The 27,365-nt window shown below is 45.6% G+C and overlaps 1 long non-coding RNA gene across 1 annotated transcript in view; it reads left to right on the plus strand.

Annotated features, from left to right (window-relative positions):
* The first annotated feature begins 1,456 nt into the window (after positions 1-1,456).
* LOC138673933 (uncharacterized) overlaps positions 1,457-27,365 on the plus strand; it is a 67,144-nt gene continuing 41,235 nt past the window's right edge. Inside the window, exons 1-2 of the long non-coding RNA XR_011320378.1 lie at positions 1,457-1,471; positions 12,008-12,140. This is a non-coding gene — a long non-coding RNA (uncharacterized lncRNA). The remainder of the gene's footprint in view (positions 1,472-12,007; positions 12,141-27,365) is intronic.

Here is a 27,365-nt window from a genome sequence, read left to right on the forward strand (position 1 = left end):
GATTTATAATCCAGCTGTCCTGCCGGTTTCTGCTGTGCTTCCTAGAGTCCAACACAACCTTGGTTTTCCGGCTACTGGTATCTGCGCTTTCCAGGGAGGTAGCCCAGTCGCAGCTGTCCTCCCTTGGTGTCTCTTTCCTGTGCTCCACTCTCCTGCACGCTCTCTAACACTGTTCTTCCTTCTTAGTTCTCTTTCTCCAGGAGCTGAAGCAACTCTGGTTGCACAGTCCCTTCAGTCCTTCCGACACTCAATGTCCGACTGCTTTCTCCTCTGTCCTCTGACAGGCTGACTGACTTCCTTTCCCTCCAGACTAGAATTTAGGGAAGTTCCCCTTAATCTGGGTTCAGAGCTCCCTCTTCTGGTCTGGAGTATGAACATGTGTGTTTGTGATTGCCTTATAAAAGAGATCTTTCATCGCTTCCAAGCGTGATATCACTCTCCCCGTGAGGAAAGCAATGCCACTGTGACGACCAGGACCCTGGGGAGTCACATTGCACATGTAAACACGAGAAGCAATTAAATAAAACTGAAAGGGAGAAGATACAGATTAAATATTAGAAAAAGTTTTTAACAGTGAGGATGCCACGAGAGGTGGTGAGTTCTCCTTCAATGGAAGTCTTCAAACAGAGGCTGGACAGACAACTCTCTGAGATGGTTTAGTGAATCCTGCGTTAAGCCGGGGGTTGGACACGAAGACCCTGGAGGTCCCTTCCAACTCTATGGCCGGGTTCACATTGCGTTAATGGCGTACGTTAGACGGACTACGTTACACCGTGGCATAACGCGGTGTAACGCAGTCCGTTAACGCCGCCATTAATTCCTATGTCGGACGCATTGCTAGCGCACACCCACATTGGCCGTGCGCTAGCGATGTGCCATCATTGAGTGACGGACCCTGAGACGCGGGCTGCAGCGTTTCCGGGTCCGTCACTGATAGCGCAGATAGGGCTAGCAGATGCTCTATCTGCGCTAGCGCGATGGAATGTCGGCACTTGCTTTAACAGCAGCCCATTAACGTATGTGTTGAACAAGCTGCTGTTAACGCAGTGTGAACCCGGCCTAACATTCTATGATTCTATGATAATCTCCTGCTGATAAAACTGTGATTTTATGAAAACTACAGGGTCTCCGTCTCTACATTATGCTGCAGTTAGATTAGGTGGTAAAAACCTGATGGCAGATTTCCTTTAATTTACATGATGGCCCAGAATTGCTTTTTTGGCCTTAGATTAAAAGTAGAAACTAGACCAGTATTCAGACTACTGATATAGAGGGTAAATTAAATCACAAAGTTTGGTCTCACACTGAATTAAGGTACATTGCAAGTCACTTTATTTTTTTAGTGATACCACTATTTTTGCATTGGTCTTTTAGGTGTTAATCAGAGGAATTTTTATAATCTCAGGCAGATAACTGAGCAATATCTCATTGCACTTTACACATTGGCAGTGTATCCAGCACAGTGACTGAGGTGAGGCTGTCAGGTTACTTACTATTCTAATCCCTTAGCTCTCCCATCTCTCAGAGTTTACTAGTCCTTGGCCTTCCGAGGCCTTTTGGTTTGGATAAATGGGCAATGTCAGGTTCCTTTTCTCCACTAGAATTGGAATTCCAAGCAATCTGCGTTATTGACAATTTTTTCGCGAATCACAATAGTTTCATAGGTTTTAAGGTTGAAGGTAATAATAATTTAATAACCATTTTAGTTCTATAGTGCTAACATATTCCGCAGCACTTTACAAACAGACATAAATCCTTCAAATTCAACCCTCAACCTAATGTGTTAATCCAGGGGAAGACAAAAAGCTCAAGAGGAAGATGCTTATTGCTCAATGTTAGGAGAAAACTTTCTTCCCACCTAAGGTAATTTCTCGACAGTCATGATGTGTAGGCGTGCTTGATCCAAACACTCATGAATCATTGAGAGGCACATGCCACTTAATGAATCAAGAGTGCCGGAAAAGTGGTGTACACCTCCTTGTACGCCTTGCACAAATCTTACTCCAGTCCAGGACTGGAGTTAGATTTGTTGCATAAGGAACATGTCCACTTGTCATGATTTTGATGAGAAGGGGTTTCCATGCCCTGCGGCACCACCCACTCTGTTGGAGCTGAGCTAAAATGACATAAGAACATCATAGGTGGCAAATTAGACCAACCTCGCATTGTGCTAAAATTTTGTGACTTTTCAAAGCTTTTTATCCCAAAATCTTGGTGTAGAACAAGAGTCCCCAACCTGTAGCTCGGGAGCCACATGGGGCTCGTGGTCCCATGAATTGTGGCTCGCAGCTGTCTGCCTGCTTGGTGCATTAGCTCCAGATTTAGTAAACCGGTATGAAGAGCTCATCTGAAAATGGTAAACTTTGTGAGTAGCCCTGCACAGAAGAGCAGATCTGGGTACACATCTACAGGTCTTGAGGGTTTAGAGATAATTCTGGTATGGAACGCTGGAGACAGCATGATACTACCGGTCAGAGGAGGCGCTTGAAGCTGGATGTGATTGTGTTGGGAGTGCGTGATGGGAGAATACTGAATTTGGTGGGGTGTGGTGGAAACCCCTGGATCTTGGTATACTGCTTCAGGGGGATTGGTATGGAAGAGCTTTGGTTATCATTATACTCATAATGGGGGCTTTTTTGCCACTACTACAAGGGGGACAGGAGCTGGATGTGGCTCACGACCCTCTTACAGAGCTGAATGTGGCTCTCAAGGTCGGAAAGGTTGGGGACCACTGGTGTAGAAGCTTTGATGAATTTGGCCCTTGGTGTCTCAAAATTAAAAAGTACCTTCAAAAGGTAAGAGGCAGGAGAGAACAAATGTTGGCCACAGGCGGAGGAGAAATTGTTCTGCCATGTTGTACATTTTTGGTCATCGTGAGATTTGGTCTTCATGCCAGATTGTGAAGATTGAACTGCGCAATGTGCTAAATCAACAGAAGCGCAGATCAAGTGATGGAGCAAGTCAAGAGATGGATCCCTGATTTGTGCTATCATCCAAAACCACAATCGTCACAGACCAACCAAGAAAGACAATGCAAATTGCAAAGTTTATACACGGTGAAATTTTTGTAATTGAAATATACCTGTGACTGTCTGAAAGTTAGTTGGGAACTTTAGAAACTTACAAAAAAGGGGCTATGGGAAGCAATAAAAAATGAATAGAGATAACAAGAACAAGCAGAAGCTGTAGTTTAATAGCCAGTGAAACCCAATGGCCATTTCCAGGTGTCTCTTCCTGTATGTGAAGGACCCCATTCATTATTATGTTGAGTTGACTATAGAAGAGTTCTGTGTGGGAGACAATGGAGCCATAAAGATTGAACTGATAAACTTTATTCTTCTTGTTTTCTCCATTTTTTTTTTTAAAGCTGCTCATATAAAGTCAATGAGAAAACATTCGGAGCTCAATATTTGCTCTTGAAAACAAAGATTGAAGCGGAAGTTTTTGACCAACAGTTATAATGTACCAGTGTCCAGGATGCATGTGGTGCATTTACACTAAGCGAATGTGACCGTTAAATGACCACTGGTCGACTAGGCAAGCAAATTGTTCAATATTCTGTTTAGTCAGGTTGATCACACCTTCATGCCCACAGAATACCATTAATGCAATCACTCTGTGTGCATAGAATAGCACTGTTCTCGGCAGCACATGTGCTGTTTACACAGGATGATGTGCTGCAGAGATCAATGATTTTTTAAACAAACTTAAAATTAATGTCACCAGATGGAAGAACATTTTTATCATTCTTCAGGTGAATGGCAGCCTGCTAAAACAAGCGAAAATGGTCATTTACCAATTATCGCCTGTTTAAACAGGCTGCCAATCATCTGAAGAATGAGAAAAACGCTCTTCCATCTGGTGAAATTAATTTTAAGCTTGATTTTTATGCAATCTTAAAATTAATTTCACCAGATGGAAGAGCATTTTTCTTATTCTTCAGGTGATTGGCAGCCTGTTTAAACAGGCGATAATTGTCATTTCCCAATTATCACCTGTTGAAACAAGCTGCCAATCACTTGCAGAATGAGAAAAACGCTCTTCCAACTGGTGAAATTAATTTTAAGCTTTATTTTTAAGCAAGCTTAATATTATTTTCACCAGATGGAAGAGCATTTTTCTCATGTGTCAGATGATTGGCAGCCTGTTAAAACAGGTGATAATTGGGAAATAATTGTTCCTAGAAATGCTAGTTCCAAATAATTGTCCAGTGTCATAAAGGCTTCTATACACATTGAATAAAAACAGTTCAAACCTTTCAGTTTCAGTAGGATTGGCCAAATGTCTAATGTGTGTATGAAGACCACTTGACTTTCCCACAATAAATGATGTAGGGTGGAGAAAAGGATCCGGCCTTGCAACGTCTCTCTCACTGGGCAATCACGTGATCGATGGGTGTGATGTTATCGGTGCAGGACTGGCAAGGATCACTGGAGCGGTGGTGCTAGAAAGAAGGGAATTAAACAGGTAAGTAACGGTCATTAATTATTTTAGAACAATTTCAGATGTTGGATAACTTTTTAAAAATCCCCGACAACTTATTAAAAGGTGCTTTAAAAGCACTCTTGTTAGATCCCCCATCCCCTATATATGCACACTCAGTTTAGAGCAATCCAACATGTGAGAGCCAGGTCCTCTTTCATATTAGATGGTCATCTTTTCCTGTTGAAATTGGTGGAATTTGTCAAGTCCACTGCCCCCCATACATTTAAGACTAAAGTCAGCCAGTGTTGGGGGAGGTCAGATGACAACCAATGTGCATAGGGACCTTCTAACTCTCCCCTCCAACAAATGATGTCAAGGGAGATAAAGGTCAACCAGAACCCTTTAGTTAAGCTGGCATACTTTAAATGGCTTTAGGCCGAAAAATCGTTTAGCCAACAGCTGTCTCAGCCGAATCCTCCGAAATGAGAGCGCTCAGTTGAGCACTCTTGTGTTCTCTATAATAAAGCTGCTGAATTACGTCAGCCGATGGCATATCTAAGTGCACAATCGGACATGTGTGATGGACATCTCTTAGGACCATCAGTTGGCCGGCGCCCCCATATTACACAGTCTGCCAACCCGTCGACATTGGTGGGTTTGGCCGACATAAATCTAACGTGTATGGCCAGCTTTAATTTCTCCCCTTTAAAAACACTTGAACCTTCAGCCGAGTGTTCCAGCAAACAAATGTTCGACTTACAACTATCTAATGCAGAGGTCTCAAACTGCATTCCTCTAGGGCTGCAAACAGGTCATGTTTTCAGGATTTCCTTGTACTGCACAGGTGATAATTTAATCACCTGCACACATAATGATTACAGCACCTTGTGCAATGCTAAGGAAATCTTGAAAACATGTATGGTTTGCAGCCGTTGAGGAATACAGTTTGAGACCCCTGTTCTAATGTGTGTGGAAGCACTAATGTGTATGGGGCAGAGCCGGACTGGCCATCTGGCAATTCTGGCAAATGCCAGAAGGGCCTGTCTGGTCATGGGCTGCCTTGTCTGCTACATTGTTAACAGAATTGGTGTTCTCAAGACACCCATACTGTTAAGAATTGTGATGGAGCACAATGTTGCTGACTCCGTCTCTTACCCCAGCAGGCCACAAGTATCATTAGCAATATTGATCTTGTAGAAAATCTCCCTTTCCTCCATCCAGGGTAATATTAGTAATATATCCCATCTGGTTCATGGGGACGGGGACAGCATGGGCCTGGGTGATTTCAAATGCCAGGGCTGAATTTCAGCCCCAGTCCGTACCTGGTATGGGGCCTAATGTGCATGGGGTCAAAGGGGGCAGTTGTACTTTTTACTGTTCAGCTACATCCATGAATGCATTTCTCAAGTGCTTAAAGAATATTATGGCTTTTTCTAATTGAAATACAACAGTATTCCCCAGGTTTCCTCTCTACAGAATTACAGCAATTTCGTGATCTCAAGTCAATTTGTTTAGCCTGTCTCTTGGTGGGGCTCTTCTCAAGAAGTCTAAAGGTACCGTCACACTCAGCGACGCTGCAGCGATATAGACAACGAGCCGACCTAAACTAGATCGCTGGAGCGTCGCTGTTTAGGTCGCTGTAGAGACGTCAAACACAGCAGCTCCAGAACGATGCAGGAGCGATCCAGTGACGTAACGGTGACTCACTTATCGTTCTCGCTGGTTGTTAGCTCCATGTCAAACAGCCGGAGTGTACCAATTCGACACACATCTAGGGGCCCTATGCTCGTTGCTGGCATCGTTGCTTTTGAAGTCAAACATAACGATACACGCCGACCTGGTGACGAAATAAAGTTCTGGACTTCTAGCTCCGACCAGCGATGGCACAGCGGGATCGAGATCGCTGCTGCGTGTCAAACACAACGAGATCGCTATCCAGGACTCTGCAACGTCACGGATTGTTGTCGTTCTCTTTGCAAAGTTGCTGAGTGTGACCGTACCTTAAGGTTAAACATCTTATCTAATCTTAACTAAACTAATGACATACCCCCTATTGCTTTTGGACCAGTAGCCCATTGTACATCACTGCATGGAGCAAAAGCAACAAGCTTCTTGAGTGTGATAATCTCATTAATCCATGTAATGCAGGCAATGTACACTTACACAGCAATTAATTTATTTTCAACATACTTGGTGTGAACAAAGACCTGTGAGATTTTGGATGAAAGGAAGAAAGGAAGATGGTGACACCCTCCTAAATACTGTATATGTCCTGTAACAAAGTCAAAGTCCTCAAACATCCAGAGTTTATCCCATCTGATATGGAACAGTCATTGCTGATCTACACAATATTTGATGAAGAAACAACATTTTTTCCAAGAAAATAATAATAATAATAATAATAATTTTATTTATATAGCGCCAACATATTCCGCAGCGCTTTACAAATTATAGAGGGGACTTGTACAGACAATAAACATTACAGCATAACAGAAATACAGTTCAAAACAGATACCAGGAGGAGTGAGGGCCCTGCTCGCAAGCTTACAAACTATGGGGAAAAGGGGAGACACGAGAGGTGGATGGTAACAATTGCTTTAGTTATTCGGACCAGCTATAGTGTAAGGCTCAGGTGTTCATGTAAAGCTGCATGAACCAGTTACCTGCCTAAGTATGTAACAGTACAGACACAGAGGGCTAATACTGCATAAAGTGTATGAGAACATGATGCGAGGAACCTTTTTTTTTATTTTTTTTTTTTTAATTATAAATAGGCCACACAGGGATCGTTAGGTTAATGCATTGAGGCGGTAGGCCAGTCTGAACAAATGAGTTTTTAGGGCACGCTTAAAACTGTGGGGATTGGGGATTAATCGTATTAACCTAGGTAGTGCATTCCACAGAATCGGCGCAGCACGTGTAAAGTCTTGGAGACGGGAGTGGGAGGTTCTGATTATTGAGGATGCTAACCTGAGGTCATTAGCGGAGCGGAGGGCACGGGTAGGGTGGTAGACTGATACCAGGGAGGAGATGTAGGGTGGTGCTGAGCCATGGAGTGCTTTGTGGATGAGGGTAGTAGTTTTGTACTGGATTCTGGAGTGGATGGGTAGCCAGTGTAATGACTGGCACAGGGTAGAGGCATCGGTGTAACGGTTGGTGAGGAATATGATCCTGGCTGCAGCATTCAGGACAGATTGGAGCGGGGAGAGTTTTGCAAGAGGGAGACCGATTAGTAGAGAGTTACAATAGTCCAGACGAGAATGAATAAGTGAAACAGTCAGAGTTTTTGCAGAGTCGAAATTAAGAAAAGGGCGAATTCTAGAAATGTTTTTGAGATGCAGGTAAGAAGAGCGAGCCAGTGATCGGATGTAGGGGGTGAATGAAAGGTCAGAATCAAGGATGACCCCAAGGCAGCGGGCATGTTGCTTTGGAGTAATGGTGGAACCGCACACGGAGATGGCAATATCAGGCAAAGGTAGGTTAGTAGAGGGAGAGAACACGAGGAGTTCAGTTTTTGACAGGTTTAGTTTCAGATAGAGGGAGGACATGATGTTAGAGACAGCGGTAAGACAATCACTGGTGTTTTCTAAAAAGGTCGGTGTGATATCGGGAGCAGAAGTGTATAATTGGGTGTCGTCAGCATAGAGATGGTACTGGAAACCAAATCTACTGATTGTTTGTCCAATAGGGGCAGTATACAACGAGAAGAGTAGGGGGCCTAGGACTGATCCTTGAGGAACCCCAACAGTAAGGGGAAGGTGAGAGGAGGAGGAACCAGCAAAACATACAGTGAAGGATCGGTCAGAGAGATAGGAGGAGAACCAGGAGAGAACGGTGTCCTTGAGGCCGATGGAGCGGAGCATAGTGAGGAGGAGCTGATGATCCACAGTGTCAAATGCTGCAGAGAGATCCAAGAGAATTAGCATGGAGTAGTGACCATTAGATTTAGCTGTTAGTAGGTCATTAGAGACTTTAATGAGGGCAGTTTCAGTAGAGTGTAAAGAGCGGAAGCCAGATTGAAGAGGGTCGAGAAGAGAGTTATCTGAGAGATAGCGGGTAAGACGGGAGTGGACCAGGCGTTCGAGGAGTTTAGAGATGAAGGGAAGATTAGAGACAGGTCTATAATTAGCGGCACAGTTTTGATCGAGGGATGGTTTTTTAAGTAATGGATGTATGATGGCATGCTTAAATGAGGAGGGAAAAATACCGGAAGTGAGGGAAAGGTTGAATATTTTTGTTAGGTGAGAGGTGATAGCCGGGGAAAGGGACTGGAGGAGATGTGACGGAATGGGGTCACTGGTGCAAGTGGTCGGGCGCGAAGATGCAAGGAGCCTGCTTACTTCTTCTTCTGTAACTGCCATATTAAAGATCATTATGATGTAATTTTTGAATTCTCCCATATTAGATTTAATCATTTGATATCTGATGCCAAAAATGTGTTATGAGGGAAAACTCCACTATATAGCCAAACAAGAAATCAATAATAACTCAACCATTTAATAAAGCAATGAGGACATTAGGGAAGCACATTGGCACCATTGTGGTGGTGATGTGGCTTTTATTATGGCTATCAATGATTATGCGGATATTGTAGCCTTCATAGTTTCATTGTGGCAGACTGATGGTGGTGGTCAATGATAGAGTTAATTGAATTTATTTAGTAACTAATCAAATTTGTTACGAATTTCACACCAAAAAATTGGATTTTCCAAAATTTGAATCTTTCATGATTCAGTTCACTCCTCTCCAGTAAAATAGCGGCCATATTGCTGTCTTGTGCCGAATTATTTTTTGGGCCAGAAGGAGTTGTTGCTTTGGATCTTCAAGTATTCATTAGAAATCACATCTGTCTGAGGCCCAATTAAGCCTCATGTCACTGACTAGGCCTAATGTGGTCTGTGAGAACAGGAAGATCCGTAGACTGGAGGCCAGAATATCCGGAGGCCAAAAGATCTGAAAACTGGAGACCAGAAAATTCAGAGAAGATCAGAGGACCAGTGAAGGAACAGTGCTGAGAAGCAGGTCTAAGATAGGTGAGGATAATCGTTATTGTTTTAAAACTCCTCCCCTACATTTATTATGCTTCAGGGTCTGGAAAGAAAGCATAATAAATGTCTATTTGGGTCATTTTTAATTTGTGTCAATGACGAATCAATTTGGTTCTTATTGCATTTTTCTGAAGATTAAGATAATTCAAATCTGAAACTAATTTTTTAAAATATGCCCATATCAGAGCAGGGTCAGGCGGGTAATATGTCCTAGGTAGAATGATCAAAACATCTGATATTCAAACTTGCTAGGTTCAATTAATTAAAAAAGTATATATTTGCTTCAAAGCCTCATATTGCCTTGGTCTATAGCCATTGCCACTTTTACCATACATTTTGTACATCACTATTCAAAGGAAATAAAAATGTTCAGTAGATAGATTTACATAGGTGCTTACTGATTTCAGTCACAGGTGATAGACCCTCCAGGGCCAGCACTATTTTAACCATTGTGGATTATTGAGCAAAACTATTGTGGAGTATAGAGCCACTGGCTCCCTTCCCCGCTTTGATTCTGTCACTTTTCGTGGACAAGCCAAGAGTCGGGGTAGTCAAGGCGTCCTAGACCAAAAGCCAGGAGGGTATGTCATAAATAGATGAAGAGACAAAGGCATAGTCAGGTAATGGTCCGAGGTCACACTACCAAGAGGAAAGCAGATCAGAGCAAAGGGAACAGGAAAAATGGGTGGTCAGAATGAGGTCCCAAGATCAGACAGCAAAAAATCCAAGAGCAAAACACAAGGCACAGAGAGACAAACTACACAGAGCTGAATATATGTCTGGCAGAGGTTTGGGACTGACAGTTCAGCTAAGTAACTGGGCAGTTACCTAGAACAGGGAACATCTGAAGGCAGCCCAGAACCTCCCAGTTTGAGATTGGCTGGCTGAGCTGTCAATCAATACATAGACAGTTCAGCACACCCGTGCACCAGTCTGGATGACTGAGCTGTCAATCAAAGTACTGACAGCTTCAGGACGCCCCTGCACCAGATTGCCCAGCTGAGCTGTCAGTAACTGCATCCCAGACACATTAAGGGTTGGAATCGTGACACCTGCACTTACATTTTTAATACTAGCGTGATGATCACTGTAGGGGCAGACCGTGGTGGCACAATGGGAGCATTACTTCTAGATGGAGGACACATAAGAGGACAATATTAATTTATAGAGGCTAATAAGAAAGCATAACTACTGTATGGCAGCCACATAACCGGACATTAGTTTATAGGGTCACATTAGAGGACACTAATACTGTATGGAGACCACATAGGGGGCAATTTTACTCCATGGTAGCAACATAGGGTGGGATTAATATATATGGTCACATAGGAGAAGATTAATAATGTAGGGGGGCATCATTTATGAGGGCCAAATAGGGAAAGATATTTAGTGCATGGGACCACAAATGGGAATATTACTACTATATTGGCGCCACAAAGACGAATGCTACACCTGTGTAGGTGTAATAGGTGGACAACACGATTGAATGGGTTTCACAATGGGGACAATTCTAATGTCAGTGTGTTACATTTTGCAGAGATGAGTCGTGGCTGCAAAAATGATAATGGAATAAAATAGCATGCGGCAGCACACTTCAATAAGTGAATGTATAAATTCTACTTTTTTTAATACATGCAATCAGGATCAAAAAGTACCGTTTCTCCTTGCGGAGAGTGACATGTTAAGCATGCCGAGATGAGGAGACTTAAAGCCAAGAGAGGAAGAGGACTAGAACTCTAGTGCCACCTATTGGAAGTAGCAATCCTAACAGTCAATGCCGACCCTTTAACGAGCTTTGTCACATGATTTAGGATTAAAGCCAAAATAGAATCTCAATCTGCAGACACTGTGTTTCGGGGTATTGCCCCTCATCAGTGCAAAGTGTGAAATCTGATTTGGCTGTGTGAGAGGCGTCTGACTGGGATTCAAGAAGTACCGTCTCTCCTTGTGGAGAGTGACATGTTAAGCATGACGAGAGGAGGATACTTAAAGCCACAATGCGGGAAATATGCAAATTGTCTCTTCAGAGAGGAAGAGGACTAGAACTTTGGTGCCACCTATTGAAAGTAGCAATCCTAACAGTCAATATTGACCCTTTGATGAGCCTTGTCACATGACTTAGGATAAAAGCCAAACCAGAATCTCAATTTACAGACAATGTGTTTTGGGGTATTGCCCCTCATCAGTACAATGTGTGAGATCTGGTTTGACTGTGTGAGAGGCGTCTCACTGGCATCCAAGAAGTACCGTTTCCCCTTGTGGAGAGTGACATATTAAGCATGCTGAGATGAGGAGACTTAAAGCCCCAAAACACAGTGTCTGCAAACTGAGATTCTGGTTTGGCTTTTATCCTAAGTCATGTAGCAAGGCTCGTTAAAGGGTTGACATTGACTGTTAGGATTGCTACTTCCAATAGGTGGCACTAGAGTTCTAGTCCCCTTTCTCTCTGAATAGACAATTTGCATTAATACATGTAATAATCGTGGGGAACTTAGTTAACATCTTTTAACCAAGCTATCTGTTCTTTCAACCAGGACGAGGTATACTCTATATAGATGATCCCGGAATCTTTTAACTCACCTTTAAACATGTCTTCAAATGGACAGGGGAAGATAGAAGATGAAAAAGAAAAGAGAAAACTAATTTTTTCCATAGGAGACATAACAAGTGGGTCTCTGGTGTTATTTGTACTGTTTATACTGATATTTTCCACTATATAGTCATTGTATGTGTGACACCCCAGGAATCCGGTTGTCACAGTGGCATTGCCTGCCTCCCAGGGAGGATGGTGCCATGCCTGGAAGCGAGAAGGAATTCCTTTAGCAGGTAACACTTACATACAACACTTTCCTGACTCCAGGCCATAAGGGGGAGCTCTAGACCCAGTTTCTTCCCTATATGTTCTGGTCTAGAGGAGGAGACAGAGTTCAGTCTGTGAGAGACAGTGAAGAGAGAGGAAGCAAGAGGAGAGAGAAACTGGGAGTGGAGCTGCGATTGAGCTCACTCCCAGGATTAAGTGCAAGAAACCAGGCACCTGGTTCGAGTTTGTGTGGGAACTGTATGCTCCACAGCAGAGACTGGAGGGCAGGAGATTGCAGGTCTCCTGGCCACAACTTGCACCCGAAGGCACAGCCACAGATTAGAGGACGGAGTCACCACGAGAGAGGGACACCTGTAAAAAGGCTTGAACTGCCTGCCATGCGGGTAGTGTTCCACCTAAGGGACAGATTGAGAGAAAGACTTGAGGAGAACTACAAGCATCAGGAACCCAGAATTCATCGCAGAAAGTAAGGCTTCCAAACCCACCTGGCTAGGGGGATTCTGAACCGCTTCCAGGCTACCCGGATTTAAAAGATCACCTGTAACCTGTGCCCTGGACTGCAATTTCACCAGTGAAAGGTAAATGAACAGGAAATCCTGTGTCCTCCAATTTTTTCCTGCACCCCAACATCAACAACCCCTCATAGACTGTCCTGGTAGCCCTGGGGCCTCCGCTCCACTTGTGGGGAGCAAAACCATCTAAGCTGCATTACCATCGGCCACAGAGGATCCCTTTAAGTAGCGTCGGCCATCTCGGGCCAAGTACCACAGGTGGCGTCACGAAAATTACTACATTAGACTTTATTTCCATTTCCATTCATACCCTTTAACTGGACGCCCAGGGCTACCGACCGGGTCACTGCCACTGTGACCACCCCTTCAAGAACTGTGCCGACCTGGTACCGAGTATCCCATGGTCCTAACGGGCACTCCATATGCGGGTAATATTAGTGTTCGTACAGTGATGTTTAGTAATGATCGGTATGATGGTAATATATGGTCATGGTGTGGTGGCATTATTGGTATATTAGTCTAGCTATAGTGGGTTTTGTTAAATAACAGGATGGTGGTTATATTCGGACATGATTTTTTTATTATTATTTTAATCACTTATATAGCACCACTAATTACACAGCACTTTACAGACATCATCATGGCAGCCACTGTCCCTATTGGGGCTCACAATCTAAATTTCTGATCAGTATGTCTTTGATGTGTGGGAGAAAACCGGAGAACCCAGAGGAAACCCTTGCAAACATGGGGAGAAAAAACAAACTTTTTCCAACTGTTGTGCTTGGAGGGATTTGAACCCAGAAGCCCTGCACTGCGATACTAACCACTGAGCCACCATGCTGCCCTGTGTTCGTAATATATAGTCATAGTGCGGAGACACATTTTGTCATTGTATAGAAATAATATTGGTGTTAGCATAGTGTACTTTGTTCAGTAATAATATGGGAATAATATTTCTTAATCGCTAAATACATGACTGTATAAGTTAGAAGTATAACTTAAATTATTTTGTTATTTTTCTGTCAGATTTATATATTTTATCTGTGTTATTTGTTATGGGCTAACACAGACTCTATCAAAGTCACTGGAGCCCGCGCATCTGAGTTACATCCTGGCAGTGGGGAACCCAGCTCCAAATTTTGCTTTGGGGCCCATACGTCATTAGTTATGCCACTGTGTACATGTACAGAAAGCAAAATGTGGCAGCCGGTTACAGTATAAGCTTGAAAGCTTGTCAAATTGGACTGGTAAAACAGGTGTGCAAAAATAAACATTCACAGTAGAGATGAGCAGATCTTTTCCATTCGAATTTGCTCAATTTTCCCCCAAATTTGATTTGCGGCGAAGAAATTCACAATAAATCTCAATACAGGAAAGCTTTTAATTGTTCAAAAAATATACATGAGGAAGATGAGAGAAAGAACCCCACTAATCATAAGAGCTCACACTTAACAAGCCAGAGAGAGGTCATTGTTGACCATAAGATTTCACAAAAGATCTGTTCCCTCACAGATTTCTCCTTCCATACTGTTTCCTCACACATTTCTCCCGCCATACTGTCCCCTCACACATTTCTCCTACCATACTGTTCCCTTACACATTTTTCCCCTATACTGTCCTGTCACACTGCCCTGCAATACTGTTGCCTCACACTTCTCCTCTTACTTTTCCCTCACACTTTTGTTTCCCCAAGCATTACCAGTGTAAGACATGTAGATCAGAAGAGTAGACTGTCAATCATTACATGTCTCACTCTTTTAATACCCCTTTTTATGTGTAATAAACTGTGGAGGCAGATTCTCAGGGAAATTTATGTATGGCCCATAAATCTTAACAGCTAATTTACCTAATTTACATATTAAGAAAAATGTGGATTATCCTCGAATAAGACAATGGATCATCATCACAGATATCATTTTATGTGACAGAAGTGGGTGTAGGCTCACTGCGCCACAGGTTGGCCTTACCCCAGAGGGCAGTGACTAAATTAGCAGCACAGGGTCAGAGTACCTTGCTCGAGTCAGTTGCGGAGAGATCAGACTGATTGGGGGAAAACTAGCCAGGCTGCTAACAGGAGAGTCAAATCAAACATGCAACAACGTGGATACCTAGAGACAGACTACAACTAGGAACCTATGCTCAGGCAAAGGTGAGGAGGAAGTAGCTCCCAAATATATCCCTTGCCTGGCAGGGGATATGCTGGGGAATACAAACACTGCAGCACACAGCAGGGCTACATTACTGCAGGATCTAGCCTCGCCTCCCTATAGCCATGTGGTGACAGCAGGAATAAGCATCAGAGTTTGGAAGTGCTACATCAGGACTCGGCCTGACACAGGGGAAAGAAGAGCAGCAAAAATGAGAAAAGCATATACAGAATGGGAGAAATAGACTGAACATAAGGAAACAGTGCGATGCAGCAGCAAAAAAGCCAAACACAATTGCATTAACAGATGCTACAGTCTAGATCACGTGAAGTTATTATTCCCCTCTACTCCTCATTGGTCAGACCTCTTTGGTCAGACCTCATCTGGAATACTTTGTCCAGTTCTTGGCACAACATTTTAAAAGACAAGAACAAACTGGAGCTAGATCAATGAAGAGCGACCATAATGATGACCGGTCTGCAAATAATGTCCTATGAGGAACAGTTAGCAGATCTGGGAATGTTTATCTTGCAAAAGAGAAGACTGGGAGACTTAATAGCTGTCTACACACATCTGAAGGGCTGTCACACTGTAGAAGGATCAGCTTTATTCTCATTTGCACAAGGAAAGACTAGGAGCAATGGGATGAAACTGAATGAGAGGAGACACAGATGAGATATTAGAAAAAAACTTTTTGACAGTGAGGGTGATCAATGAGTGGAACAGGCTGCCACGAGAGGTGGTGAGTTCTCCTTCAATGGAAGTCTTCAAACAGAGGCTGGACAGACATCTGTCTGGGATGATTTAGTGAATCCTGCATTGAGCAAGGGATTGGACCAGATGACCCTGGTGGTCCCTTCCAACTCTACCATTCTATGATTCTATGACAGTACCTCCCTTATGTCCCCCCTTTTTATGCTACACCGCAGAGGAAACCTTCCAAGAATGATAAGGGTGCAGATATTTTCACTAGGTTTATTCCTGGGGCACTTACACTCTGGAGAGGCGGTTACAAAGTCCTGAATGTTCTTGGCCTGCTTGGATTTGTGACCCCAGGAAAGAATTCTGCTCTTCCTAGTCAAAGCAAAGATCTTATCCAGAGAGATGTCATTTACAAGATCAGGAGCCGCTTCAATAATCTTAACTGAGTTAAAGATGTGCTGAATCAGATGCAGATTAAGATAAGAGACTAGTCTCAAGGCACCGTCACACTCAGCGACGCTGCAGCGATATAGACAACGAGCCGACCTAAACTAGATCCCTGGAGCGTCGCTGTTTAGGTCGCTGTACAGACGTCAAACACAGCAGCTCCAGAACGATGCAGGAGCGATCCAGTGACGTAACGGCGACTCACTTATCGTTCTCGCTGGTTGTTAGCTCCATGTAAAACGTTGCTGGCATCGTTGTTTTTGATGTCAAACATGACGATACACAACGACCTGATGACGAAATAAAGTTCTGGACTTCTAGCTCCGACCAGCGATGGCACAGCAGGATCCAGATCGCTGCTGCATGTCAAACACAACGAGATCGCTATCCAGGATGCTGCAACGTCACGGATCGTTGTCGTTCTCGTTGCAAAGTTGCTGAGTGTGACGGTACCTTCAGGCATGAAAGGCAGGTCTGAAGGTATGGCAGACTTAATAGCTGTCTACACATATCTCAAAGGATGTCACACTGTAGAAGTTTTGGTCAAGACCTTGGCATGGCAGTTGGTAGAACATGATGGTCCCCATTGAAGCACCAGAGCAGTGGACCAGTCAACAAACGGCACCTGTAGATGAAACCATGGGACCCAGGAGAACAGAGTTTACAGATCTAGATAGCACATAGAAAGAGATTCTTTCGGGAATGCTGGGTTTCAATCTGCAGGGTCACTGGCAGTCGGATATGACGAATAGTCTCTGCCTGAGGTTGTCTGTCAATGGAGACAGTAGCTAGGGGAAAATCAAGCTGTAGGAAGCTGAAGCTGAAGAACCATGTCCAGATGGATGAAGTTGGCAGCAGAGCCAGAGTCTAAATGTGCTGCTGTGAAGAGAGACCTCTCTTTCCAGACCCAAAGTTTCGTAGAGCTAGCTTTCAAATACAGGGTCATCTCTCCGATTATCCCAAGACGCTGAAGGCCTCTGGGTCTCACTGGGCATTGATGAACATTTATGTCCCTGGCTTCTGCAGTACATGCACACATTGTCTCTATACATACTTATACATACTTGTGCTTGTTCCAGAGCTTGTTCATGGAAATTGAGATCAGTCCTACTAGACAGGTGTATAAGGGCATCCAGAGAGGAAAGCAAATCTCTGCCTGTCATCTCATCCCTAATATGACCAGACCGTCCCCGGCAAAAGATTGACACCAGGGCTTCTTCCTTGTAGGTCAATTCCGCCACCATAGTACGGAAACGTAAATCATACTGAGCCATGGTGCGCATGCCCTGTCTTGGAGATAGCAGGGATAAGGCAGCAGACAATGTGCATCCTTGTTCCTTGAATACTGTTCAGAACATCTCCTTCAAATTCCTTATACCACGGTTCTTGGGACCATCATGCTCCCAAATGGGGTATGCCCAAACAACACAGAAACCATGAATGCAATCTTGGTCTGAAGAAAAGAGATAGGGGTGGAAAGTGAAGAGGATTAGACACTTGTTAATAAAGTCACAGTTCTCCTCGGGGTCCATCAAAGCGGGAGGCAACTGGAAGCTGGAGCTTAGCTGCACCACTAGAAACTGGAACCAGAGGCGGATCCTCAGGAGTAGTCAATAGTCTGGAGGAAGGATGACCTGTCACAGATGAGACGGGGGACAGATTGCCTGCATCAGCAGGTTTTACTCTTGATGCTCACGTTGAAAACGGGCCTCCTTGTACAAGATTTGTACAAGAGATTTGGAGTCACTGGATCCTGATTTGTCAGCGGAGTCCATGTCCTGAGCTTACTGTGACCAAGATGGGTGTGGACCCACTGCATCATGAGCAAGGCTTACCCTTCAGGGTCATGACTAAGCAACTATCTGGTTTTTGATAGAGCCTCTAGTGGCAAGGCTAGGCTTGGCCCGGTGTCAGTCCAGAGCAGTCCCTGGACTTGCTGCAGCTCACCCATCGATCTGAGCAGGTATGTAGAGTACAGGAGGGTGAGACAGAAGCATAGTCAGATGGTCTGAGACCATGTAGAGACAGTAAGGATATATGGCAGAATTTTGAAGTGCACAGTGCATGAGGACTCAGTGTACAGGGAGAAGCAGAGCGGCGAATGCAGTGAGTAGGGCAGCGCTGAGAAGGCATGAGAGTTGCCGGTGTGACATTTTATTCAGCTTCCTTTGACCTACATGCCCATATACATGGTGTAAGAGGGTTTATCTTACTGACAGATGCCCTTTAAGAATGGAAATGATGATGACAAATAGGACAAGTTCATCCAGACAAAGCCTTGCAGAGTGATGGCTATATTGCCTTTGCAGCTATGGTTGGGATTCAGCATGAAAGTTCTCAGATTCAAGCTATTATTAGTAGGATGAATTACCAGAGCAAAATACATTGGAAGTTGACGGTAAAACACATGTTCAGGATCTTTCATCTTTCAGATGTTGAGATGGTTTCTTTTGACGAACAAAGCTTCACCGAAGAAAATGTTCCTACACGCGGATGAAGAGGAAATGTGACAGCCATCTACTGAGTAAGATAAACAGTGGTGACTAACGTCTTAGGGTTCACTCTCATGTTTATAACATTAAAGTTTGATCATGACTCTTCTGTTGGTGAATGACCCTTTCGAATTAAAGACAAGTCTGGTTGCATAGTTTTTACCACCATCGACCCAATGTTTATCTAATTTATGCAGGACAGTCTAGTCTTGTGATGCTCGAGGAGTCAGTATTCTGTGGGACGTTACGGGTCCCTATCTGATTTAAAAGTATGGATCTGACTCATAGGCCATCATGGTTCACAGTGCAAACTGTGCACAATTTTAATATTAAGCATTCACCCCCCCCTCATGAATGATAGGTGGAGGCACTTTTATGAGTATTTTGCACCAATGCTACCTTCCCTGCCTACATAATATGTGACAACTTACATAGAATAACCAGGAGCCCTAGAGATGTATTTTACACTCGGCAATGGAAGTCCTGTGCCTAAGACGGCAGGTTGCATGGGGCATCGTGAATAAATAGGATTTTTTTTATTTTACACCCCCACCTCTTCTTTGAGCTTGCTGGACTGACATATTTGGGTGTTCTAGGTGGACAGTGAAGGTCAATTCACATTGTGCGCATCATGCATGAACTGGAGCGATCTTTTTATTGGTGGAGCAACAGAACACTAGTGATGCTTCCATAACCAGAGCTCAGTCTGTACACATGCAGTGCAGCATTCAGTGCTGTGCACAGTGCAAACAATGCCAGAGCTGTCTCAAGATCATTCCAATGTGTGGGTTAATCAGCATATGGAGCACCCGCCAGGGCTGTGGGGTACTCGGTATCGGGTCCTGCTGTTCAAAGGGGGATGTCACGGTGGCTGTGACCCAGTCCATGGCCCTGGGTGCCCATGTAAAAGGGAAAGGTTTTTAAAGGGATAAAGTTTATGTTCGTGACGCTACCTGTGGTATTCGGTCAGGGTGACCGACGCTGCTTTAAGGGGTCTACTGGGGTGATGTTATGGCAGCTAGATGGTATACCTTCCCACAGGTGAAGTATGTCCCCAGGGCTTCCCAGTATGTAGATGGTAGTATGATGAGAGGTGCAGGGAAGGAGGGCACAGGATTGCAGTCTCCTTACCTTACTTACTGTTGGTTTCAGTAGCCACAGTCCAGGGCACCAGATCACAGGGCAGGTAGAGTCCGGCCGGTTCGGAGGCAAGTCCAGAGTCCCCTTATCCAGGTGGAGAATAGAAGCCTTCCTTTGCACTGTAGTGGTGTAGTCCCTTACTGCTAAGCTTCACATAAGGTCCTCACAGATGTTATCTCTCTCTCTTTTCCCCGGTTAGGATAGGACAAAACCCGTATGACTGGTGACTTGAGCCTGTTTATAGGATCTCTTAGATGACCCAGCTCTGTGAGGTATCACCGTGCCACCTGGGTGTGGGTGCGGACAGGTAACGTGCAATTAGCTGTCCTGCCGGTCTCTGATGTAAGGCGTGGAGGTCCTCACAACCTTGGTGTTCCGGCTACCGGTGTTTCTGCTCCTCAGAAGGATGCAGCCTGCTCGGGGCTGGTCCCCTTCTGGTATCCTCTCCTGTGATTCCTCTCCTGCACGCTCTCTGCAATCAGTTCTGCTTTCAAAATGTCTCTTTCTGAGAGCTGCAGCTCTGGGGGCATGCACAGCTCCGTAAACCCTCTGTCTTCCTCAGACGGATGTCTGGAACTTTCTATCTTTCCCTACAGACTACCAGTTATATATATATGGGGAGTCACCTAATAAATAGGATCATAAGCTCCCCCTGGTGGCCTGGAGTGTGAATGTGTTGCATGTTTGTGGTACCTGGTTACAGTTATCCTTTCTTGCCTCTGAACATAGCATCACTCTCCCCGAGAGGAAAGCAATGCCACTGTGATGACCAGGACCCTGGGGAGCCACACTTATGTGATCAATTGCACATGTTCAGATCCCCTTTCCCTACACATATACTGTACATACATCATAAATCCTTAACAGCACAGGCTGCACTGCAAGGGTACTAAATGTGCTCTGATTGGTGAAGCAGCACCAGTATTCTGCTGCTCCACCAATAAAAGGAGCACTACTACCCATGTATAATGCGCTTGGAACCCAGATCTACCCCCGCTATTTGTACACCACTGTCTATACCAGATTCTTTGCAATGAGAAATCAAGTGGTCGGGGATGGGGACCGTTAATACATCATTGGCTGTGGGATGGGCGGTGTGTATATTCATGTGTACGATGAGTGCATATACTATAGATGACTGTGCATTACTGCATATACATTGTGCACTACTGAGAGTGCCTACATGCACATGTATCATATCAATATATGGTCTCCTGGAACTCGAAAGTGGCTGTGGCTTTGGATTGTCTAAGTTTTAGACATATTTATAAATAGTTTTCTATCAAATATGGTGCAAAAAACCTGGAGCATATATATTAGCCAGAGGCGTACCATTCATAGCGGCAAAAGCACATGTCCACTATGGGGCCTGTGAGTCAAGGGGTTAGACATCGAGTGGTTCCCGCCTGTTGTCACAATTTCACCAGTATCCACATCCTCAGGATGCGTATACCATTGAATGGAATGGTGGATCAGGAAGCCAAATGCTTTGTGATAACCAGTCAGTCTGAACCACTGTGTCTTAGACTCGGCATGCGGTGCAGAGTCCTCACATGGCATAGACCTGAGCAGTACACCCAGGGATTGAGAGTAGGTGACCATCGTTTGTTTTTTTTATGTCGTTACTTGTGGGGACGTTATACTGAGTAAGGGGCTGTGAGGGTGTAGAAATCGCAGGAACGCGGGACGTCACCATGGACAGGAGGCAGACCAAGAGTTAAGGTATTTATTTAACAAAGAACAAAACTCCTCGCAGGGAGTAGGGGTTGAAGGGTAAAGGTAAGGAATGGGGCAGAACTGAGAGGATGGCAAGGTAAGATAGGGACGAAGGCAAGTTCAGTAATGAAGAGGTTCAACTTATCGGACTGTAGACTTCTGATGTGAGGAAGTTCAAGCTTCCAACGGAGGCACCGGAGTCTCTGATAGGCGGGAATCCAACGGTGGCACTGACAACAGCGGCGCAGATAATCTCGTCACAGTCTCTCGGAGGTAGGAAGATTTCCCGTGCTCAAAACGTATCTAACACGGTACTGAGTCCAGTATGGGGAACCGCCGGAATGGGACTTCGCTCCGCGATGTACACAAGTCCTTTGTAGAGAGGCTCTGACCTAGCCATCTGTCTCTCTCTCTTTCTGCGTCGCACACTCAGTGCAGTCTCTGCCTTCAACTAGGGTCACATCCTAGCGTGGAGGGTAGCGGGGACCTGACAGTCGGTCGTCCACAAATGGTGGACCTGTATACAAGGGTCTGTCAAGTATGTGGTCAATCTTGGGCAGAGTATGTGTGGTACTCACTATCACGCCGGGAACGGCACTTGGCTTAGCTCGGCATGGCTCCACACAGCTCCGTTCTGCTGGCACGGCTCTGTATGGCTCTGCAGGCACGACTCTGCTCTGCTGGTTCAGCTCTTCACTGCTGGCAGGGCTCTGCTGGCACAGCTAATCCCCCAGCACTACAGCTCCTATCTTGGACAGCAGCAGCACGGCCTGTCACAGGCCAGCACTCTCAGGTGGGGAAAGCCAAGCGTGCTGCTCACCACTCTGTGCGCTGCACTTACCTGGCGCCAGCCCCTCTTGCAGTGCGTTTCTTCTTATACTCCTGTGGCTTCGTGTTCTTTCTAGGCTCTCCCGTGCCCCCTCCTGTCAGCAGGAAGCCCTATCTCTCTACTCATTCTCTTCTTCAGCAGGGGAACGTCTGCCTCTCTCAGGCTTCGCCCCAGAAACAGAGGATGCAGCCTTTTTAGTTCCAGACACAGCATGCAGGTACCCGTGGTCCGGTCCACCTCCTTACAAAGGCATTATACTGAGTGGAGTGAGGGACTGTGGAGGCATCATACTGAGTGAGGGGCTGTGAGGTTGTTGTACTTTGTAAGGAGCTGTGGGTCATCATACTGAGTGAGGGGCTGTGACATCATTGTACTGAGTGAACAGCTGTGGGGCATCACACTGAGTGAGGGGCTGTGACATCATTGTACTGAGTAAGGAGCTGTGGGGCATCATACTGAGTGAGGGGCTGTGAGGTCAATGTACTAAATGAGGGGCTGTGAGGGCATCATACTGAGTGAGGGGCTTGAGGTCAATGTACTAAATGAGGGGCTGTGAGGGCATCATACTGATTGAAGGGCTGTTGGGGCATCAAACTAAGTGGGGGCATCGTACTGAGTGAGGGGCAATGGGGGATTGTACTTAGTGGGGGCTTTCGGGCCATCGCATTGAGTGAAGGGCCTTAGGGGCCATCATACTGTGTACGGAGCAATAAGGGCCATCATATTGAGTGGTGGCCATCATAATATATGCAGTCCATGATACTGTGTGTGAGGGAAGTACGGGCATCATACTGTATATAGGGAGGTGTACCGAGTCAGTGGTCCCTCTTGCGTGTCTGGGCCGGAACTGTTGGGACTGTCACCAATATTCCAGGGGGAAGAGGTTCCTGACTGCCACAGTTCTGAACACCTGACTGGTGGGGGTGGGTCCGACTTAATTAGCGGTGTGAGCGGGAAGACGGAACATTTGGCAGGGACTGAGCTTGTGATCAGTGAGACGGTTGACTCCCTCTCAATCGACCCACGCCAGCTAGTTGTGCCTGTATTCCCGGCTAGCAAGACTGCTAACACGTGCTACCCTGAGCCCAGAGAGACATCTGCACCGGGTAGTGACCAGGGTAGAGTGCATACCATGGCTCCACTTACCACCAAGGAGGCACCGCTTATTCCCATTCTCGTGGTGCCTGCTGAGGACCGGACAGCACCTGTGTCCGTTGGACTGTGTGCTTTTGCTGCGGCCTTGTCTACAGATCTTTCTGCTTCTTCCACTGTGCCGCCGACCTTCATCTCTAACCCACTGTGTTCCCGGATCAGACGACCACGTGCCGAAGGACCCGGAGGATTCGTTGTCGCAAGGAGACAGTGCATCGCCCTTCTGCGGGACCGTATCGGAGACATCTCGTGCTGAGGGATCTTCCAGCCACCTTCATCCAGTGCACAGAGACTGATAAGTTAACCTGTTATTATCTACTGCATTTGACTTTCCCCTATCCACAAGTTCAGATCATTTACCCCCCTGCTCGTACCATCACTGTTTTATATAAAGAACCTGTTAACCCTTGCTCTGCCTCCTGTGTGTCACTGCATCCTACGCACCTGCTAGTACCTTACATGTACATGTGAGGGGACTGTGGGGTAAATTGTAGATGGGAGGATTCACTATGGGGATATCATACTCTGTGAGTGTCGGGTAACCTTGTACTCTATAATGGAAATGAACGTGTATGGCAATCAGGCTCGGACTGGCCCACCGGGGAACCGGAGGATCCTCCGGTGGGCCCTGGCACTGACACCTGCTGGCAGGGCCTCCCCCCGCTCCAGGGCCTCCCGCCGCCCGCCTTGAATACTCACCCTGCCTGCTCCAGCGATGGTCTCGGAGTCTGCACTGCAGCTCGTCCTGAACGAGCTGTCACGTGACACCGCTCATTAAGATCATGAATATGCGCATATTCATGATCTTAATGAACGGTGTCACATGACCGCTCAAGCAGGAAGAAGGTACTGCGCCGGCGCCGCCGCCTGGAGTCGGGACAGAGCGCGAGTGATGTCGGCACGGCCGTGCAGTGGGACAGGTGAGTATGAGGGACGGAGGGACGGGGGGGATGAAGGAGGACATAAGCCGGCGCGCCGAGCAGGAGCGGGTGCGGAGAGATAAGCCTGCATACAGGGGGGAATATACGCCATGCAGGGGGGAATATGAGCCATGCAGGGGGGAATATGAGCCATGCAGGGGGGAATATGAGCCATGCAAGGGGGAATATGAGCCATGCAAGGGGGAATATGAGCCATGTAGGGGGGAATATAAGCCATACAGGGGGGAATATAAGCCATACAGGGGGGAATATGAGCCATGCAGGGGGGAATATGAGCCATGCAGGGGGGAATATGAGCCATGCAGGGGGGAATATGAGCCATGCATACAGGGGGGAATATGAGCCATGCATACAGGGGGGAATATGAGCCATGCATACAGGGCGGACTATGAGCCATGCATACAGGGGTGGAATATGAGCCATGCATACAGGGGGGAATATAAGCCATGCACACAGGGGGGGGGGATATGAGCCATGCATACAGGGGGGGGGATATGAGCCATGCATACAGGGGGGAATATGAGCCATGCATACAGGGGGGAATATGAGCCATGCATACAGGGGTGGAATATAAGCCATGCATACAGGGGGGAATATAAGCCATGCATACAGGGGGGGGATATGAGCCATGCATAGGGGGGGAGATATGAGTCATGCATACAGGAGGGGGTAATATGAGCTATGTATATGGGATAGGAGGGAGATGAGCCATGCATACAGGAGGGGGGTCATTATACAGTATGGAGCATCATGTGTGGCCAATGGACATTATACAGTATGGAGCACTGTGTGGCCGTTATACAGTATGGAGCATCATGTGCGGTCATTATACAGTATGGAGCATCATGTGTGGCCGTTATACAGTATGGAGCATCATGTGTGGCCAATGGACATTATACAGTATGGAGCATCATGTGTGGCCGTTATACAGTATGCAGCATCATGTGTGGCCATTATACAGTATGCAGCATCATGTGTGGCCATTATACAGTATGGAGCATTATGTGTGGCCATTATACACTATGGAGCATCATGTGTGGCCATTATACAGTATGCAGCATCATGTGTGGCCATTATACAGTATGGAGCATCATGTGCGGTCATTATACAGTATGCAGCATCATGTGTGGCCATTATACAGTATTGAGCATCATGTGTGGCCATATTTTTGTTTGCTTATAATTATTGTATATAAAACAGTGTGATCAGCAGTGCTAAATAGCTGCGGTTGGGACGTGGATATGGGTGTGACTAGTTGTGAAATGGGTCTGGTCAGAGGCGTGGCCTAAAATTTGCCGCGGCGCACTACGCGCGCCGCAAACTTAATGCCTCCTTCCCTTCAAAAGTTGGGAGGTATGGTACCACATTTGCCAGATGACGGCAAGTGCCGCAAATCCCATAGGGAATGAATGAGGCCGAACGCAGTGTTGCCATAAGTGATCCGTTACGCGGCAGATGCAGAAAAACTGCCCGATCTCCTGCAAAAGGCGACTTTCACATAAGCGATTCTTGCCAAAGTCACTGCCGATAGTGTCATACTCACCAAAAGGGGAGGCAGCGCTAAAAGTGCCTAGGGCAGCAGAAACTCTAAATACGGCCCTGGGGGGCTACATTATATTCTGTGGGGGGACTGCATTATACTCAAGGTACTACATTATATTATGGGGGGCTACATCATACTATATGAGGGGTTACAGTATACTCTATGGGGGGCTGCATTATATTCTGTGGTGGGGCTGCATTATTCTCTCAGGGGACTACATAATATTATGGGGGCTACATCATACTATATGAGGGGGCTACAGTATACTCTATGGGGGGCTGCATTATATTCTGTGGTGGAACTGCATTCTCTCAGGGGACTACATTATATTCTGTGGTGGGTGGCATTACACTATATGGGGGGCTGCATTATACCCTATGGGGTGCTACATTATATTCTATGGTGGGGACTGCGTCATACCTGAGAGGGTTGCATTATATTTTGTGGGGTGCTGCATTATATTCTATGAGAGGGGACTGCATTGTATTTTATGAGGGGGCTACATTATATTCTGTGAGGGGGCTACCCCAACCCTTGTTACATTATTAAGACGTGAACTACCTTATATTATACCCTGATATTAGCGCTTTTTACCGCACAATTGGTGGTCTTGTATCTATTTCTATGTAGCTACATAGTGGGCCCCAAGAATGATTTTCTCTGGTGGGCCCAAGGTGCTCCAGTCCGACGCTGATGGCAATCTTTCAGTAACCTTAGATCCTTAAAGGGACGGGAAAGATAAAAGGTACATGGGCAGTCCATAATCAGGAACAAACCATACCATGCTGATACTTCCCTCACCCTTCTCCAGTCTCTATTCCCCATTTGTGTCATTGGCAGGAGCAACAGCATGCCTAGGTTCCCTCATGTTCACTCCTATCATATTGACATCAGATAAATAAATCTTGAATGAGGTTTAGTTAATTGAGAGATTTTGATCAGGAAAATTCCCAGGCTTATGTTTTAGTGTTCACATATTAAACTAGAGGAAATGATTGACCGTCGGGGTCATTGGTTAAGAAATGTTCCAAGAACAGGGAACAAATCTGGAGGATGCATCATAGACATAACCTCATGACAATCACATACTTAACACATGCCTTAGTCCTCTTGTGGATCAATGTTCCCTATTTAGCCTTAGTGGTTTGATCACTACTCAACATAGTGGAATTAATGAAAAATAGATAAAATATCTTATTCCCCCGAATGTTTTATATTATCTGCCCTTGAAAGACTCATAGATAAAGAATAGCGCCACCTAGTAGTCAAAAATACCAAAATGGTAAATGTAAGAAAAATCAGGGTAAATGGCACTTTGCAACCCTTGGTATGAATCCCAGTAGATATGAAGCAATCTTAGAGTTATGTGGCAAAGAAGCCTTTAGGATTCCTCAGGAAGCAGGTCTTAGGGACAATTATTTTCTTGCACCTCCTACAGCTACACTCCTGA

The sequence above is a fragment of the Ranitomeya imitator genome, chromosome 4 (genome assembly GCF_032444005.1).
Source record: "Ranitomeya imitator isolate aRanImi1 chromosome 4, aRanImi1.pri, whole genome shotgun sequence".
NCBI classification, from domain to species: domain Eukaryota; kingdom Metazoa; phylum Chordata; class Amphibia; order Anura; family Dendrobatidae; genus Ranitomeya; species Ranitomeya imitator.